Source organism: Oncorhynchus nerka, linkage group LG25 (genome assembly GCF_034236695.1).
Source record: "Oncorhynchus nerka isolate Pitt River linkage group LG25, Oner_Uvic_2.0, whole genome shotgun sequence".
NCBI lineage: Eukaryota > Metazoa > Chordata > Actinopteri > Salmoniformes > Salmonidae > Oncorhynchus > Oncorhynchus nerka.
The window spans coordinates 36,903,030-36,915,894 of record NC_088420.1 but is presented as its reverse complement, the minus strand read 5'-3'; the positions used below and the strand labels follow the sequence as shown (position 1 = coordinate 36,915,894).

The following is a 12,865-nucleotide window of genomic DNA, read 5'->3' as shown; positions in this document are numbered from 1 at the left end:
GCTAAATATGGACTAGTCTCTCACACCTCTCCAGCTGGGATACTGGCCTCAGTCCAAGCTGAAGCATCCAATATATTATAGATTATGTGTATGTATCCGTAAGATGAGGTAAAGTTGTAATATTTAGCAACTACTATTACACCAACACATCGGCACTACATCATGTCAACACATACAAGTAATGGGAGTTTAGAAGGATCAAGATACATGTGTTTGCCAGAGTCGAAGACACAATGTTTCGAGAGGTGAACCTTGTAATGATATGGCTGTTACTAGGTTTCCACTCCAGTAGAGACTCCTGACTCCTGGGCCTCCCATCATCCATTCCTTTAATGAAATAAGTTTGAGCAGGAGCTCTGTGTTGAGATCAGGAGGAGCAGGGGAACTGTGCAGTCGTCAATTGTGATTAGTCTCAGAGCTGGATTAACAAGGCCTTCACAGTGACAGCTCTCAGGAAGCTGCTATGTTGACACACAGGGACCCCATACCAGCTAGAGATATAACACCACCACTTTGTATCTGCTGAGCTCTACACTAAATCACACATTCTCTTTAATGCATTGGACCAACAATCAACCAGCTGAAACAATGAAGTTTTGCCCCCTCTGCATATTTTACAGTGTGACGATCTTTACCGCATTTACAGTGGCTTGAGCGACAAGAGGCATTCATCTTATTCAGCTACAACATCGATAGGCATCGATATCAAATAACACAGGTGTGCAACTCAGCAAAGAATGCTCTTTAAAAGAAATGTGAAACCTGAGAGCCTCTAGGTCCAACACACTGCTGCTGTAAGCAAGCATGAACTATTTCCGTAAACATGTCCACATGTCAACATAAACACAACATAACCAATAGGTTGGCTGCATTACTCTATTCACAAGCACACAGTGCGCTAGCCAAGACCCCTAGCAGCTGGCGTACAGAAATACTGGAGATTTACATCTGATATCATCCCATCCGAGAGGTGAGTTGAATAAAAGTTCAGTAGGTTGTGTTAGAAGCTGTATATTTCAGGCCATCAGAGAAACTCTATTCTTATAGAAGCTCGTGCTGGTAGGTTCCTTATTGATTTCCTGGCAGCTGCCTTTGGCAACGGCTGAAGCTGGCTAATATAGTGTTCTTTTAGCAGCCCCCGAAGTGCTCACTCTTCTCATCAATCTGGCCCTCTGATAATAGAGCGTGTTGACCCACTAATCTGCAATAAGCAGAGTGCTTCATTCTGAAGACGATGAGCCCAGGCCCTGCTCTCTCTCTGAAATCTGATGAATGACAAGTCAACATATTTTCCTTTGAAGACAGAAGAGAAAGATTGAGGGAGGGGAGAGAGGGAGAGAAGGGAAGAGGATATGGAGAGAGAGAGGAGTAAATAGAAAGAAAGAAAGAAAGAAAGGGGACAGGTCTCTAGGGGGAGATTCTATTCCCTCTCCTTCAACTGACAGCCAAGACCCCCTTCAAAATAGCAAGCAGCACTACTTTCCCATTTTGAAGGGATATTTTAGCTTAAAGGATGCACATCACAGCTAGGAACTGCTCCTATGCACAACACACCAACTGCCCTAAAGTAACAGAGATATTACTCTGTGTCATGACTTCCACCGAAGTCGGTCCCTCTCCTTGTTCGGGCGGTGTTCGGCGGTCGACGTCACCGACCTTCTAGCCATCGCTGATCCATTTTTCATTTTCCATTGGTTTTGTCTTGTCTTCCATCACAACTGGTTCCAATCCCATCAATTACATGTTGTGTATTTTAACCCTCTGTTTCCCCTCATGTCTTTGTCGGTGATTGTTTAATGTATGTGTACGTGTACATCTGTACTGGTGTGTATTTAACCCTCTGTTTCCCCTCATGTCCTTGTCGGTGATTGTTTAATGTATGTGTACATCTGTACTGGTGTGTATTTAACCCTCTGTTTCCCCTCATGTCCATGTCGGTGATTGTTTATTGTAAGTGTATGGGTACATCTGTACTGGTGTGTATTTAACCCTCTGTTTCCCCTCATGTCCATGTCGGTGATTGTTTATTGTAAGTGTATGGGTACATCTGTACTGGTGTGTATTTAACCCTCTGTTTCCCCTCATGTCTTTGTCGGTGATTGTTTAATGTATGTGTACGTGTACATCTGTACTGGTGTGTATTTAACCCTCTGTTTCCCCTCATGTCTTTGTCGGTGATTGTTTATTGTAAGTGTATGGGTACATCTGTACTGGTGTGTATTTAACCCTCTGTTTCCCCTCATGTCTTTGTCGGTGATTGTTTATTGTAAGTGTATGTGTACATCTGTACTGGTGTGTATTTAACCCTCTGTTTCCCCTCATGTCTTTGTCGGTGATTGTTTAATGTATGTGTACGTGTACATCTGTACTGGTGTGTATTTAACCCTCTGTTTCCCCTCATGTCTTTGTCGGTGATTGTTTATTGTAAGTGTATGGGTACATCTGTACTGGTGTGTATTTAACCCTCTGTTTCCCCTCATGTCTTTGTCGGTGATTGTTTATTGTAAGTGTATGTGTACGTCTGTACTGGTGTGTATTTAACCCTCTGTTTCCCCTCATGTCTTTGTCGGTGATTGTTTAATGTATGTGTACGTGTACATCTGTACTGGTGTGTATTTAACCCTCTGTTTCCCCTCATGTCTTTGTCGGTGATTGTTTATTGTAAGTGTATGGGTACTGGTGTGTATATAACCCTCTGTACTGGTGTGTATTTAACCCTCTGTTTCCCCTCATGTCCTTGTCGGTGATTGTTTATTGTAAGTGCATGTGTACATCTGTACTGGTGTGTATTTAACCCTCTGTTTCCCCTCATGTCCTTGTCGGTGATTGTTTAATGTATGTGTACGTCTGTACTGGTGTGTATTTAACCCTCTGTTTCCCCTCATGTCCTTGTCGGTAATTGTTTAATGTATGTGTACATGTACGTCTGTACTGGTGTGTATTTAACCCTCTGTTTCCCCTCATGTCCTTGTCGGTGATTGTTTAATGTATGTGTACGTGTACGTCTGTACTGGTGTGTATTTAACCCTCTGTTTCCCCTCATGTCCTTGTCGGTGATTGTTTAATGTAAGTGTATGTGTACGTCTGTACTGGTGTGTATTTAACCCTCTGTTTCCCCTCATGTCTTTGTCGGTGATTGTTTAATGTATGTGTACGTGTACGTCTGTACTGGTGTGTATTTAACCCTCTGTTTCCCCTCATGTCCTTGTCGGTAATTGTTTAATGTATGTGTACATGTACGTCTGTACTGGTGTGTATTTAACCCTCTGTTTCCCCTCATGTCCTTGTCGGTGATTGTTTAGTGTACGTGTACGTCTGTACTGGTGTGTATTTAACCCTCTGTTTCCCCTCATGTCTTTGTCGTTGATTGTTTATTGTAAGTGTATGGGTACATCTGTACTGGTGTGTATTTAACCCTCTGTTTCCCCTCATGTCTTTGTCGGTGATTGTTTATTGTAAGTGTATGTGTACGTCTGTACTGGTGTGTATTTAACCCTCTGTTTCCCCTCATGTCTTTGTCTGTGATTGTTTATTGTAAGTGTATGGGTACATCTGTACTGGTGTGTATTTAACCCTCTGTTTCCCCTTATGTCCTTGTCGGTGATTGTTTATTGTAAGTGTATGTGTACATCTGTACTGGTGTGTATTTAACCCTCTGTTTCCCCTCATGTCTTTGTCGGTGATTGTTTATTGTAAGTGTATGTGTACATCTGTACTGGTGTGTATTTAACCCTCTGTTTCCCCTCATGTCTTTGTCGGTGATTGTTTATTGTAACTGTATGTGTACGTCTGTACTGGTGTGTATTTAACCCTCTGTTTCCCCTCATGTCCTTGTCGGTGATTGTTTATTGTAACTGTATGTGTACGTCTGTACTGGTGTGTATTTAACCCTCTGTTTCCCCTCATGTCCTTGTCGGTGATTGTTTAATGTATGTGTACATGTACGTCTGTACTGGTGTGTATTTAACCCTCTGTTTCCCCTCATGTCCTTGTCGGTGATTGTTTAATGTATGTGTATGTGTACGTCTGTACTGGTGTGTATTTAACCCTCTGTTTCCCCTCATGTCCTTGTCGGTGATTGTTTAATGTATGTGTACGTGTACGTCTGTACTGGTGTGTATTTAACCCTCTCTTTCCCCTTATGTCCTTGTCGGTGATTGTTTAATGTATGTGTATGTGTACGTCTGTACTGGTGTGTATTTAACCCTCTGTTTCCCCTCATGTCTTTGTCTGTGATTGTTTATTGTAAGTGTATGTGTACATCTGTACTGGTGTGTATTTAACCCTCTGTTTCCCCTCATGTCCTTGTCGGTGATTGTTTATTGTAAGTGTATGTGTACGTCTGTACTGGTGTGTATTTAACCCTCTGTTTCCCCTCATGTCCATGTCGGTGATTGTTTATTGTAACTGTATGTGTACGTGTACATCTGTACTGGTGTGTATTTAACCCTCTGTTTCCCCTCATGTCCTTGTCGGTGATTGTTTATTGTAAGTGTATGTGTATGTCTGTACGTGTGTATTTAACCCTCTGTTCCCCTGTACTGGTGTGTATTTAACCCTCTGGTGTGTATTTAACCCTCTTTCCCCTCATGTCTTTGTCGGTGATTGTTTATTGTAAGTGTATGTGTACATCTGTACTGGTGTGTATTTAACCCTCTGTTTCCCCTCATGTCTTTGTCGGTGATTGTTTATTGTAAGTGTATGGGTACATCTGTACTGGTGTGTATTTAACCCTCTGTTTCCCCCTCATGTCCTTGTACTGGTGATTGTTTATTGTAAGTGTGTATGTGTACATCTGTACTGGTGTGTATTTAACCCTCTGTTTCCCCTCATGTCCTTGTCGGTGATTGTTTAATGTATGTGTACGTCTGTACTGGTGTGTATTTAACCCTCTGTTTCCCCTCATGTCCTTGTCGGTGATTGTTTAATGTATGTGTACATGTACGTCTGTACTGGTGTGTATTTAACCCTCTGTTTCCCCTCATGTCCATGTCGGTGATTGTTTATTGTAAGTGTATGTGTACGTCTGTACTGGTGTGTATTTAACCCTCTGTTTCCCCTCATGTCCTTGTCGGTGATTGTTTATTGTAAGTGTATGTGTACGTCTGTACTGGTGTGTATTTAACCCTCTGTTTCCCCTCATGTCTTTGTCGGTGATTGTTTAATGTATGTGTACTGGTGTGTATTTAACGTCTGTACTGGTGTGTATTTAACCCTCTGTTTCCCCTCATGTCCTTGTCGGTGATTGTTTATTGTAAGTGTATGTGTACGTCTGTACTGGTGTGTATTTAACCCTCTGTTTCCCCTCATGTCCTTGTCGGTGATTGTTTATTGTAAGTGTATGTGTACGTCTGTACTGGTGTGTATTTAACCCTCTGTTTCCCCTCATGTCTTTGTCGTTGATTGTTTATTGTAAGTGTATGGGTACTGGTGTGTATCTGTACTGGTGTTGTATTTAACCCTCTGTTTCCCCTCATGTCTTTGTCGGTGATTGTTTATTGTAAGTGTATGTGTACGTCTGTACTGGTGTGTATTTAACCCTCTGTTTCCCCTCATGTCTTTGTCTGTGATTGTTTATTGTAAGTGTATGGGTACATCTGTACTGGTGTGTATTTAACCCTCTGTTTCCCCTCATGTCCTTGTCGGTGATTGTTTATTGTAAGTGTATGTGTACATCTGTACTGGTGTGTATTTAACCCTCTGTTTCCCCTCATGTCCTTGTCGGTGATTGTTTATTGTAAGTGTATGTGTACATCTGTACTGGTGTGTATTTAACCCTCTGTTTCCCCTCATGTCTTTGTCGGTGATTGTTTATTGTAAGTGTATGTGTACGTCTGTACTGGTGTGTATTTAACCCTCTGTTTCCCCTCATGTCCATGTCGGTGATTGTTTATTGTAACTGTATGTGTACGTGTACGTCTGTACTGGTGTGTATTTAACCCTCTGTTTCCCCTCATGTCCTTGTCGGTGATTGTTTAATGTATGTGTACATGTACGTCTGTACTGGTGTGTATTTAACCCTCTGTTTCCCCTCATGTCCTTTGTCGGTGATTGTTTATTGTAAGTGTATGTGTACGTCTGTACTGGTGTGTATTTAACCCTCTGTTTCCCCTCATGTCCTTGTCGGTGATTGTTTATTGTAAGTGTATGTGTACGTCTGTACTGGTGTGTATTTAACCCTCTGTTTCCCCTCATGTCCTTGTCGGTGATTGTTTATTGTATGTGTATGTGTACGTCTGTACTGGTGTGTATTTAACCCTCTGTTTCCCCTCATGTCCTTGTCTGTGATTGTTTATTGTAAGTGTATGTGTACATCTGTACTGGTGTGTATTTAACCCTCTGTTTCCCCTCATGTCCTTGTCGGTGATTGTTTATTGTAAGTGTATGTGTACATCTGTACTGGTGTGTATTTAACCCTCTGTTTCCCCATCATTGTCCATTGTCGGTGATTGTTTATTGTAACTGTATGTTGTTTATTGTACATCTGTACTGGTGTGTATTTAACCCTCTGTTTCCCCTCATGTCCTTGTCAGTGATTGTTTATTGTAAGTGTATGTGTACGTCTGTGATTGTTTATGTCCTTGTAATTGTTTATTGTAAGTGTATGTGTACGTCTGTACTGGTGTGTATTTAACCCTCTGTTTCCCCTCATGTCCCCTCTGTTCCCCCTCATGTCCTTGTTGTGATTGTTTATTGTAACTGTATGTGTACGTGTACGTCTGTACTGGTGTGTATTTAACCCTCTGTTTCCCCTCATGTCCTTGTCGGTGATTGTTTATTGTAAGTGTATGTGTACGTCTGTACTGGTGTGTATTTAACCCTCTGTTCCCCCTCATGTCCTTGTCGGTGATTGTTTATTGTAAGTGTATGTGTACGTCTGTACTGGTGTGTATTTAACCCTCTGTTTCCCCTCATGTCCTTGTCGGTGATTGTTTATTGTAAGTGTATGTGTACATCTGTACTGGTGTGTATTTAACCCTCTGTTTCCCCTCATGTCCTTGTCGGTGATTGTTTATTGTAAGTGTATGTGTACGTCTGTACTGGTGTGTATTTAACCCTCTGTTTCCCCTCATGTCCTTGTCGGTGATTGTTTATTGTAAGTGTATGTGTACGTCTGTACTGGTGTGTATTTAACCCTCTGTTTCCCCTTATGTCCTTGTCGGTGATTGTTTATTGTATGTATGTGTATGTGTACCTCTGTTTCTCATGTCCTTGTCAGTGATTGTATTTAACCCTCTGTTTCCCTCACTGGTGTGTATTTAACCCTCTGTTTCCCCTTATGTCCTTGTCGGTGATTGTTTAATGTACGTGTACGTGTACCTCTGTACTGGTGTGTATTTAACCCTCTGTTTCCCCTTATATCCTTGTCGGTGATTGTTTAATGTAAGTGTATGTCTACGTCTGTACTGGTGTGTATTTAACCCTCTGTTTCCCCTCATGTCCTTGTCGGTGATTGTTTAGTGTATGTCTACGTCTGTACTGGTGTGTATTTAACCCTCTGTTTCCCCTCATGTCCTTGTCGGTGATTGTTTAGTGTATGTGTACGTCTGTACTGGTGTGTATTTAACCCTCTGTTTCCCCTCATGTCCTTGTCGGTGATTGTTTAATGTAAGTGTATGTGTACATCTGTACTGGTGTGTGTCGGGTTATGTTACCCATTGATTTTTATTATTATTCTGTTTTCCGGTGGGTTTTTTTGTTAATAAACTGCACCGTTGGAAACACAGTTATTTCTCTCCTGCGTCTGACTTCTCTACCGCCAGTTAAACACCCTTACACTCTGAGTCAATTGAGCTGGAAAGTAGGCAACAGCAGTGAGATTCTACATAGCCCTAATTGTATCAAGGTTACTATCATTTGAGGAAGACCAGGTCCAAGACAGCGCAAGGTCGCACTTTTCAATCAGATTGGCTCTGCAGACTATCCTTTCAAACATACAGCCTCAGAAGTCTAAAATAAATGTGACTTGAGCTTTGAGACAAACACACTGAAAAATAAAGTGCTATGGTTATAAACCCTACATGAAAGAGCTTGGCTAGAACCTTGTGAAACACACAGTCTGTGAAGAAGAGTTGAAAGGATGCACCAAGGGGTTTCTCCTTATCGCAGCAGCAACAGCCTGGACCAGGGCCTACAGTGGAACACATCTCAACATTTAGAAATTCCTAGTTGAGAGTACAGCAAATGTACCACAGATTAAGCCACTGACCTTGGTTAATAACCTTGGAGCATTTCACTGTGAGTCTACACCTGTTCTGAAGCATGTGACATACATTTCATTTGATGTGGAGGTGGGTGTGATGATTGCTGCCTTACAGCTAGGCCTAAAGGTTATGAGGTAGACGTGGACCACGACTTGCAGCTTTTTTTTGTTGTTTACATCTTTCAGGAGTCCTTTTTATTTGAGAAAATAACAAGTTATAGAACTGTCCTTTTATACAGAGGCTATTGGTTGTGCCAGCACATCTGTACTATCAGACTGCCAAACCACAATAATGCTTCTCTCTATATTACCCTGCATGGAACATTATAACCAAGCAGCCAGTATAGTGGTCCAATTGCAAACAGCTGTAAACAGACCCAGGGAGGGAACACAGGTGTCCTAGATAACAGAACATGCACTCAGCCTTTTTCATAAGATCAGCTAGAGTAGAAAGAGAGAGAGGGGAAATGAACAGACTTGCTACTGGCGTTTGCCCATCTAGTTGTAATGCTCCTCCCTCTAACCAAACCACTGCTTTTTATTCTTCTGTAGAGACTAAAAAGGCTTTGGCAGCATGTCTGGCAATCTGAAAAAAAGGTTCAAGAGAAGCACAATGCAGTATGACAATGTGGCGGTCAGCTGCCCCTGCAGTTACACATTCCCAGCCATCGTCCTTCAGAGTAACACAGGCATGTGTTGAGTGGTGTACATACAGTAGTAGCCAGTGTCCCTGTATCCCACAACCCACACCTCAGGCTGCATTGTCTGCTCTCCATGAAAGACACGAGAAGGAGAGTTGATTATGTAAGAGCCTCATAAAATGGAGCATTATTCCATAGTGTTGTATGAGCTAGGCTGAGCCTTGTTGAAAACCTGTCTCTGGGAGAAGCACCACAGCATAACAGCTCAGACACGGCAGAGAGGTCTACTCTCATAGCCCTGTTAGTGAGATTCAACATCCAGGGGCGTATGAAGGAACAGGCTTTTCAACTAGCACACAAATTAAAATGCTGAATGTGGCAAATGCAGTATGTCACCTGCAACAAATACTGATAATAATATATCACCTAGAATGCAACCAAAGCAAACAAAATAAATAAATTAAGTGGGCTATATAAATCTTTGAGTTTCCATTCAATGCTAGCTGCTTTCAGGTTTAATCTGGTGGTATTTGTGTCCTGCCTGTGGAGGCTTGTGTAAAATAACCCACCATTTTATTACAAAGGCATTAGCATCAAAAGATGACCTTTAGAAAAGGTCTCCAGTTGTGTGACTAAGAGATGTTATTACATTGGAACTCTGGTGTATCGTCTAGCTAGCCCACTGTATGAACACTGACATCAGAGTGGTGCCATTTGCGTCCCATATGGAGAGTTTACGCTATCGAAATGATAATATGAAGAAACAATAATAATACTGAATATTGATATGATATGGCTATAATTTGAGGAACCAACAACAAAAATAATAATAATAATGATAATAATACACCTCATTAACCTTTAGGACGTACTCATGGATGAGTGCCGAGGTTGGACTCAGTCATTCAATCACATATGCTATCGCATGCTCACGCACCTGCGAGTGAACAACCAATGGGAAAGACTGTAATGCTAGCTGTAAGGGAAGTACTCTTCATTGCCAGCCTGGAAATAGGGTGTTCCTTAATTAACACTAGTTAACCCAGAGGTGACCGAGAGGCGAGAGCAGCACCCAACATGCCAGCGCGTGTCAATGTGTTGGTGACTAAAATTCAACACAGACGTGCACCACTATTAGCAGCAAACAAACGTGTGGAGTATAATTGAAAGGAAACTGTTGAAGTGCAGGGAGCCAGTGATCTGTGAGGGGAGCAGATGGCCGCAGGAGACACATGCTGCTGCTGTACTGATGCTGTGTTGTGTTGGACTTAATCCAGCTCACCTCTGCCTATTAGCATATCACAGGGCCCTGCCATCTCTCACGGGGGCAGGAGTCCCCAGACAGCGGCAGCAGCAGATCCCATCTCGCTAATGCTGTTGCACAACTCTTAATCACTTTAATACAGTTTCAGTGATGCCGGACCGCCGAGGCTGAGACATCGCCTCGCATGAGCCGCTATGTAATGTCACATCCACTGAGACCTAACCATGAGAGGGATGTCCCAGGAAGAGGCAGGCAGCCATCACCCACACAGAGTGCATTAGACTATGGTTTTAATACTGTTTGAGGGCCCTCAAAAGATTACATAGAGCCATTGTACTTAGACCTCAGTGCTAATGCATTGTCTGGGCAGTTCTCCAGGCAATCCTTTTCCACACATTTCCAATGCAGGGATCAGTCTCTCATCTGTAGAGGTCTCATACTTTGAAATCCATCTCACTCTCAAAACATGGTGGAGAAAATGCTATATTTTGTCAAATATAAACTGCTCTGCCCCAAGGAAGAATGAACTCGTCAGCACATTTAATTCTATTGCCAGTGGTTTTTTAAACACAAGTCTGTTTGGCTGGAATGGGTGCCAATCACTTAGCATTTCAAGGTTCTTGAAAGCTGCACCACTAGTCCCTGCTGGCCACTAATGTTTTTATTGGCCCTTTACCCACTAAGCCTTTAGAAAGTTTTGAGCGAAACACAACAACACTGAAAACCGGGCTGTGATAAATGGAGGTTAACTGCATATAGCAGAGAGGATCCATGTTGCCAGCCCTAGCCCTGTCAGCCTCCACCCCTCAATCCGTCCCCAGCAGCTGGGTGAACTGCTGTGAGCTGTCTGAGCAGGAAGCCAAGGCATGTTATTATTAGTCATCAGCAGGTAAAATCACCACAAGTAACCTGTAATGACCTACGCTGTTACTGAGTCACTGTTTCAGAAAACATTTGATTGAGTAGACTACAGCGTCCAAAATCACGTATCACAGCACAAGCAAAGGGAGCTATATCAAACACTGGCGCTTTACTACTGATACATTTTCATCCAATGTAAGACAATAAGAAGACCTCTGTAGCAAATGCAAATCCAAAATTGGTCTGCATGGTCTGGACCTGGATTTGAGCTAAAACCCAATTGTCATGACGTTGCCTCTTTGGGTGTGGCGAGCCCCATCCCCCTCTCCCTGCCTCCCTCTTTCCTCCTTCAACTAGGTTGCTGTGGTCAGAGAGACGTCGTAAATTCCTGAGGATCTCCTCATGGACACACAGTACAGAGAGAGTACATTTTCATTGAGAACAAAGGAATTCCTTCCACCTCACAGAACTTGAGGTATGAACAAATTTCATGTTCCGGAGAAAATATAAAAGATCGGTGAAGAATCCAGCTACGAACTGGTCCATTTGTTACAACTTGGGGAAGCTCATGGGAGACGGTGTGGCCACATTACCATAACGCTGTTTATATAATAGCCTCAGATATGAGGTTTACATCTAATTGTTGTATAAGATGAATGAGTGAGTATGATACTGTTTACACAATTTTACAATGTGATTTTGGACTGTTTAATGAAGGAAAACTCAAAAAGGGAATTGGAGTTAACTAAATCAGAGGACCGCCCCTGAGCCCAGTTAGGGTCAGACATCCTGGGACAGCCCTTTTATGCAATTCCGAATAAAACCCAACTTTGAGAAATTATCAGCAGACCATGTTTTTCTCCATTAGGAGGGGACAAAGGCTGTAGACCATTGCTGAATCTTTTAACCTTACCACGTGGTTAAACTCTTAGACTATCGATACCGACAGAATAAGAACAAGTCTTTGATATTAATTACTAGTCTGCAGCTAGGAATTCGGTATCATTGAACGTGAAGAATGACAACCGCGAAACATCCATTCTATAACAAATTCATGAATCTCACTCTGCACTATCCCCTCTAACCAAGACAGAGAGAGAGAGAGACAAAGGGGAACAAAACTCTCCAACAGAAACAAGCTTTTCACCAGTGATCAAGACGACACACTGAGTGTAAATATATATATTGATTGCAATTGTTCCCGAATGAGTGAGCCTTCATGTGCAAAGGATTCGCATTTCAATTGTTATAATTATCACTCTGTAGTGACTTCTTAGTCGACCCCCACTTCCCCTTTTGTCTAACAAGCCGCCATGCCGGTTTAGCCCACTAGGGCACATTCTCCTATCATTTCTTGTAACCATATTTACTGTTTGTTTATGCATTTCAGTGAATTACTTAGTTAGTAATAAATAAGTTATTTAAGACAATTGATGTATGGATGACTCATAGTGAAGACTGGGTTCGTGCAGATAACCAACAATTTACGACGTTTGGAATTAGACTAACGTGAGGTAAAGTAAATAATTCATTAATTCGAAGACTAATTGATCAGATAAAATATTTGAAAAGTTATTTTAGAAAATTATAACTTTGCAATCTGAATATTTTTCCTTGGCGCCCCGACTTCTTAGTTAATTACATTTACATGATTAATAAGTTGATCGCGTAATACTAATTACAGAAAATCTTTGATAAAAACTATAAGTCTTCAATTTAATGAAAGTAAAGACACGACACAATGCAAAACTATAAGACCTGGCTCCTCTAGAAGCAACATAACTAGTCTAAGGCTGGATAATAAAACAGTTTAGTGAGTATATCAACCTCTGCCATGTGCCTATGGGGTTAGCATTTTCTGAATAGTGCATGAGAAATTACACCTGCTCAACGCGG

General features: G+C 41.9%; 1 protein-coding gene across 1 annotated transcript in view; it reads right to left on the bottom strand.

The window, feature by feature from the left end:
- The window catches only part of LOC115109799 (protein piccolo-like), a 106,209-nt gene that overhangs the window by 68,190 nt on the left and 25,154 nt on the right, over positions 1-12,865 (bottom strand).